At 44.8% G+C, this 5,725-nt stretch overlaps 1 long non-coding RNA gene across 1 annotated transcript; it reads right to left on the bottom strand.

The window, feature by feature from the left end:
* Positions 1–1,861: 1,861 nt before the first annotated feature.
* LOC138733484 (uncharacterized) lies at positions 1,862–4,507 on the bottom strand. The gene is made up of 3 exons (XR_011339419.1): positions 4,434–4,507; positions 2,748–3,456; positions 1,862–2,039 (listed from the first exon to the last, which is right to left on the bottom strand). It is a non-coding gene; the product is annotated as an uncharacterized lncRNA (long non-coding RNA).
* Between the last annotated feature and the right edge of the window lie 1,218 nt (positions 4,508–5,725).

Genomic DNA, 5,725 nt, shown 5'->3' with positions numbered 1-5,725 from the left:
TAAACAGGGCTGAGTTCTGCACCTGGGACGCAACAAGTCCATGCAGCACTACAGACTTGGGGAAGAGTGGCTGGAAAGCTGCCTGGCAGAGAAAGACATTGGGATGTTGATTGAGAGCTGATTGAACATGAGCCAGCACTGTGCCCAGGGGGCCTAGAAGACAACTTCTTGGCTTGCATCAGAAACAGTGTGGCCAGCAGGACCAGACTGTGCTCCTGTACTCAGGATTGGTGAGGCTGAACCTCAAATACTGTCTTCAATTTGGGGCCCCTCATTACAAGAAAGACATTGAGATCCTGGAGCATGTCCAGAGAAGAGCAACGAACCTGGTGAAGGAGCTGGAGAGTAAGTCTTATGAGGAGCAGCTGAGGGAACTGGGATTGTTTAGCCTGGAGAAGAGGAGGTTGAGGGGAGGTCTAATCACTATTTACAACTACCTGAAAGGAGGTTGTAGAGAGGTGGATGTTGGTTTCTTTGCCCAAGTGATAGGTGATAGTATGAGAGGGAATGGCTTCAAACTGCACCAGAGGAGGTTCAGACTGGACATTAGGAAAAATTTCTTCACTGAAAGGGTTATCAGGCACTGGAACAAGTTGTCCAGGGAGGTGGTTGCATCAGCATCCCAGGAGATATTTAAGAGACATGTAGATTAAGTGCTCAGGGTTATGATTTAGCAGTGGACAGGTACAGTTGAGCCTGATGATCTTAAAGTTCTTTTGCAACCCAGTGATTCTATGACTCGGTCTCGTCTTCTCCAGTCTGAACAGACCAAGTGACTTCAGCCACTCTTCATAAAACTTCCTCTCTAGACTTTCCACCAACTTTGTGGCCCTTCTCCGGACACTCTCCAGTAGCTTGATATCCTTTTTATACTTCGGCACCCAAAACTGTACACAATACTCAAGGTGGGGCTGCACCAGTGTGGAGTAGAGCAGGACAATCACTACCCTCGACCGGCTGGGAATTCTGTGCTTGATGCACCCCAGGACATGGTTGGCCATCTTGGCTGCCAGGGCACACTGTTAGTTCATGTTCAATTTGCCAGTGACCAGAACCCCCAGATGCCTTTCCACAGGGCTGCTCTCCAGCCTCTCACTCCCCAGACTATATGTATATTCAGCGCTGTCCTGTCCCAGGTGCAAACCTGACATTTGCCCTTTTCAAACTTCATGTGGCTGGTGATTGCCTAGTTCTCCAATTTGTCTAGATTCCTCTGCACGGCTTCTTTGTCCTTAAAAATGCCAACAGCTCCCCCTGGTTTCCTATCATCAGCAAATTTGGTTAGTAAATTTCCGAGACCTGCATCCAGGTCATTTATGAAAGTATTAAAGAGTATTGGTCCCAAGATGGATCCCTGCAGAACCCCGCTAGTGACTGGTCTACAGCTCACTGTAACCCCATTCACTATGACCCCTTGAGCCTGGCCCATCAGCCAACTGTTCACCCACTGCACTATGTGTTTATCCAGCCATATGCTGAACATTTTGTTTAGCACACTGAGAGAGACAGTATTAAAGGCCTTGCTGAAATCCAGGAAGATTACACCAACTGTCTTTCCTTGGTCCAGGTGTGTAACCTGGCCACATAAGGAAATTAAGTTTGTCAGGCAGGACCTTCCCTTTTTAAAATTGTGCTGGCTGGGACCAATGACTATGTTGTCTTTCGGGAGTTTTTCAGTAGCTCCCAGAATAACTTCTCCATAGTCTTACCAGGCACTGAAGAGAGACTGACAGGCCTGTAGTTAGTGGGCTCAACCTTGATGCCCTTCTTGAAGACTGGGATAACATTTGCCACCTTCCAGCTGATACTTCTCCGGATTCCCAAGAGCACTGAAAAATGATTGAGAAGCTTTGCTATGACATCAGCCAGCTCTTCAAGTACCTTTCAATGAATCCCATCACGCCCCGTTGACTTATAGGGATCCAGCTGGCGCAGCAAATCCCACACAAGTTCAGGGTTGATTGGGAATCTGTCGTTTACACAGTCTCAGTCCTCTAGCCCAGGGATCTTGAGGGAGGCGGGGGTGGGCAGCCCATCAACTGTATTGAAGACAGAGACAAATAAAGCATTAAATGTCTCTGCTTTGTCTATATGACTGTTTATGAGGCGTCCAATATTATTTCCAGCCTGACTTTTTGTTATTAACTGCAGGCATGAAAGATTTCACTGTGGCGTGCATGCTGGGACAGCCAGCCAATGCCTTGGCATACCCGTGATATTAGCAGCAAGCACAGAGCAAACGGCCAGTGTTCTCATGCTTGCAAGCTTGTTGAGACCTTGGAACCTTTACTAAGACCCGTGAGTTAATAAAAATGCATTAGACAGAAAACATGAAGATAATGGCCACATCTGTGGTAAATAGTGGGTTGCACTCTATCACTAACTGCGGGATTCTCACAGGTGGAAATTCACTGGGATAGCTGCTGACTGGATACAGAAACACTATATAAGGTTTGCATCCTCTCAATAAAGGTGATCTCACTTGTTGCCTCATCGACAGGGTCCATGCCTTAATCGCTACAATTAACATATTTTTAAAAGCCCTTTCTTATTATCCTTTACAGTGCTGGGCAGCTTCAACTCTAATTGAGCTTTGGCTGCACGGATTTATGCCCTACAGCAGCAAACAGCACCCCTGTAGTCTCCTCCCACAGCACTCGCCCTTGTTCCCACTGGCCATGCATCATTCTTTTATGCTCAGTTCCAGTAGAAGATCCCTGCTCAGCCAGGCTGGCCTTCTACCTCACCTGTTTGACTTGTGGCATTTCAGAATTGCCTCGTCCTGTGCTCTTAGGAGGTGGTACCTAAATGTGACTGGCACTGATGGACCCAGCACCTTCAAAAGCATCTTCCCAGCGGACCTTCCTAAGCAACCTGAGTTTGCTTTCCTCACATGCAGAGCTGAGGTCTTGCTGTCAGTTTTCCGTTACCACAGATATTAAACTTGACTGCTTCATGGTCACTACAACCTAGGCAGCCTCCAATCACTACTTCACTCATGAGAACCTCTCTGCTGACTGGCAACAAATCAAGGAAGACACCTTTCCTGGTCAGTTCCCTCATGACCTACATCATGAAACTATCATCCAGATAACTTAGGAATCTTCAGGGCCTGTATGTATCAGCTGTGTGGTACTCCCAGTTGATATCTGGAAAACTGAAGTCCCCCATGAAGACAAGGGCAGATGACTTGGAGGCATCCCTTAGTTCCTTAAAGAATAACTCATCAATGTCGTTGTCCTGGTTGGGTGGCCTATAGCAGACTCCCACAACAACACCCGTTGAAGACAAGACAGCTTCAATTAGGTGTTCCTCATTACAGCTCCAATATTTCAATGTTGGTGAGTATGCAGGTCAACTGATCGGGCTGCACGCTTCATGCCTCAAGTGTAGGGGGCACCCAAACTGAACCCTGGATCTCGGTGCATCGTCCCAGTTTGTCCCTGATGATTAGCCCTGGGGAAGAAACAAAGAAGCAGATATGACCTGTTAGCTGGTGTTTAGCTGCCAGTAGTTTTGTCATTATAAAAGTGCTGGCACCAGGAAAGTCTGTAGCACGGTCAGTCTGAGACATGACCAAGCCACATAGAATCATAGGGTTTGAAAAGACCTTAGAGATCATCAAACCCAACCATATCTGTCTCACCAGTGCCGAGTACAGGGTGAGAATCACTTCCCTGGTCCTGCTGGCCACACCATTTCTGATACAAGCCAAGATGCTACTGGCCTTCTTGGCCAGCCTGAGTACGTTGCGGACTCATGTTCAGTCAGCTGTTGACCAACACCCCCAAGTCTTTCCCTGCCAGGCAGCTTTCCAGTCATTCTTCCGCAAGTGTGTAGCGCTGCACAGGGTTGTTGTGTCCCAACTGCAGGACTCCATGCTCGGCCTTGTTAAACCTCATCCCATTGACTTCAGCCCATCAATCCAGTCTGTTAAGATCACTCTGTAGAGCTTCCCTACCCTCTAGCAGATTGATACTTCCTCCCAGTTTAGTGTCGTCCACAAATTTGGTAAGGGTGCACTTGATCCCCTCATCCTCAGCATAAACTTGCCCTGCAGTTATCTAATCCCTAATTCAGCTAAGAGGTAGCTAAGAAACAGAATCTTCAGCATCAGCATTATACCTGCAGACCTTATTAACAGGCTGTCTACTTAAATACCCACCAGAAATTTTTATCACTTTCTGTGGACTGGGGCAGTGAAAAAATACCAAGTATACACCTGTTAGTTTAAAAAGATGACACAAATATAATATTAGATGTTACTTCTTTTTTTGCTAGCAAAATCAGACTTCAAGGATCTCTCCCATGCTCTATCCTTGTTTCAGATTTTATGAGCTGTAGTAATTTTCTTCAACATACTGCTCACAGGTGTATTGCCTTTGTCTTGCAATGGAAAGGAAGTGGTCATACACCGTCATGGTGGCACCTACTGGCTGGAGTGGTCTCCGAGGCAGCACTAGGGTAGAGTCTGTAATCCGAGTCAGGTATTCCCCACACCATGCCTCTGGCCTACTCCCTCTCAGGTCAGGTGTACCGGCCACAGACATACTGCAAAAAGAAGTAAGAAAAGACAATTATAGTCTTAAAAATTATGAGATCTGGTAATTTATATATTTTCCTGTATGGATAAACCTTTGTCATATAGTTGTTGCTGTTGTTACTGTTACTACTACTATATTTTATTGATGGAATGCTTATTTTCCAAAACACCAATAGTCATTTTCAGGCCTATGATGGCTTACTATAAAAGACCATTGACAGGCTACACTGAACAAAGCCAAAGTGCCTGGGGAGGTGTCACTGATGTTGCTCAGAATAAGCCTGGAAATCTCCCCTAGTACTCACAGATTGAATGCCAGTTCTCAAAGGAGATTCTCCCTGCCTCAGCATCTTTCAATATCCAGATTATCAAGCTATTGAAGTTATCTAGCAGGACAGGAACTAAACTGTCCACTCTCTGTCAATCAGCACACTAAAACTCCTGATCCAATGACATGAAAAGACTGATTCATATCAATAAACTTGCTTTTCATGATTGTACAATGTCTAGAAACAGATGTAACAGAATTTGTGTGAACTAGCATGGGTGGGTTGGGCTAATCTTTTACAAGGAGGAGTACTGAAGCAGTCCGCTACGGATTAAACAAATGGCAGGGCACCAAGGCTCCTGGGGTCCTTGCTTGACTCTCTCACTGCCATAATATGTGTCCTTGTCCCAGTCTCTTAGGTCAACACATTTGACTAAAATTAAGTACATAAATCTATATGCAGGTATTGACCTGCTTCATAGAAGTGTTAAATGCAATTCCAACACTGATCTCAGTACAGTGGGCCCTCTTCAGCTGAGAGAAATTCACCTTATGTTCTTCTGCAGCATTACTTACTTTCTGTACTATGTGTTACTGACAGTTTTATTTGCATCTCAGAGCTAGATATGGTTAAATAATAATCCATATAATCTGTAGACCAAAGAAAATAGTAATTGAAAGTAAACGACTAAATACAATTTGACTTCAAGGGAAAAGAAATTATTTAGAGGTGATATTTGTGTGCTCTTAAAATAAAGTTTAAAAATGAACAAAAAATATGTTCTAACATTTCAGATGAGTATACATGTAAATAGAAACAATATATGTTTTAAGAGAAGTAACAGGATGGGGGCTGATTTTGTCTTCTGATACACCCTTGCTTTTGTTTACATATTTTCACAGTATGCGGAAAT

Source organism: Phaenicophaeus curvirostris, chromosome Z (genome assembly GCF_032191515.1).
Source record: "Phaenicophaeus curvirostris isolate KB17595 chromosome Z, BPBGC_Pcur_1.0, whole genome shotgun sequence".
Taxonomy (NCBI): domain Eukaryota; kingdom Metazoa; phylum Chordata; class Aves; order Cuculiformes; family Cuculidae; genus Phaenicophaeus; species Phaenicophaeus curvirostris.
This window is presented reverse-complemented; position numbering and strand designations above follow the sequence as displayed.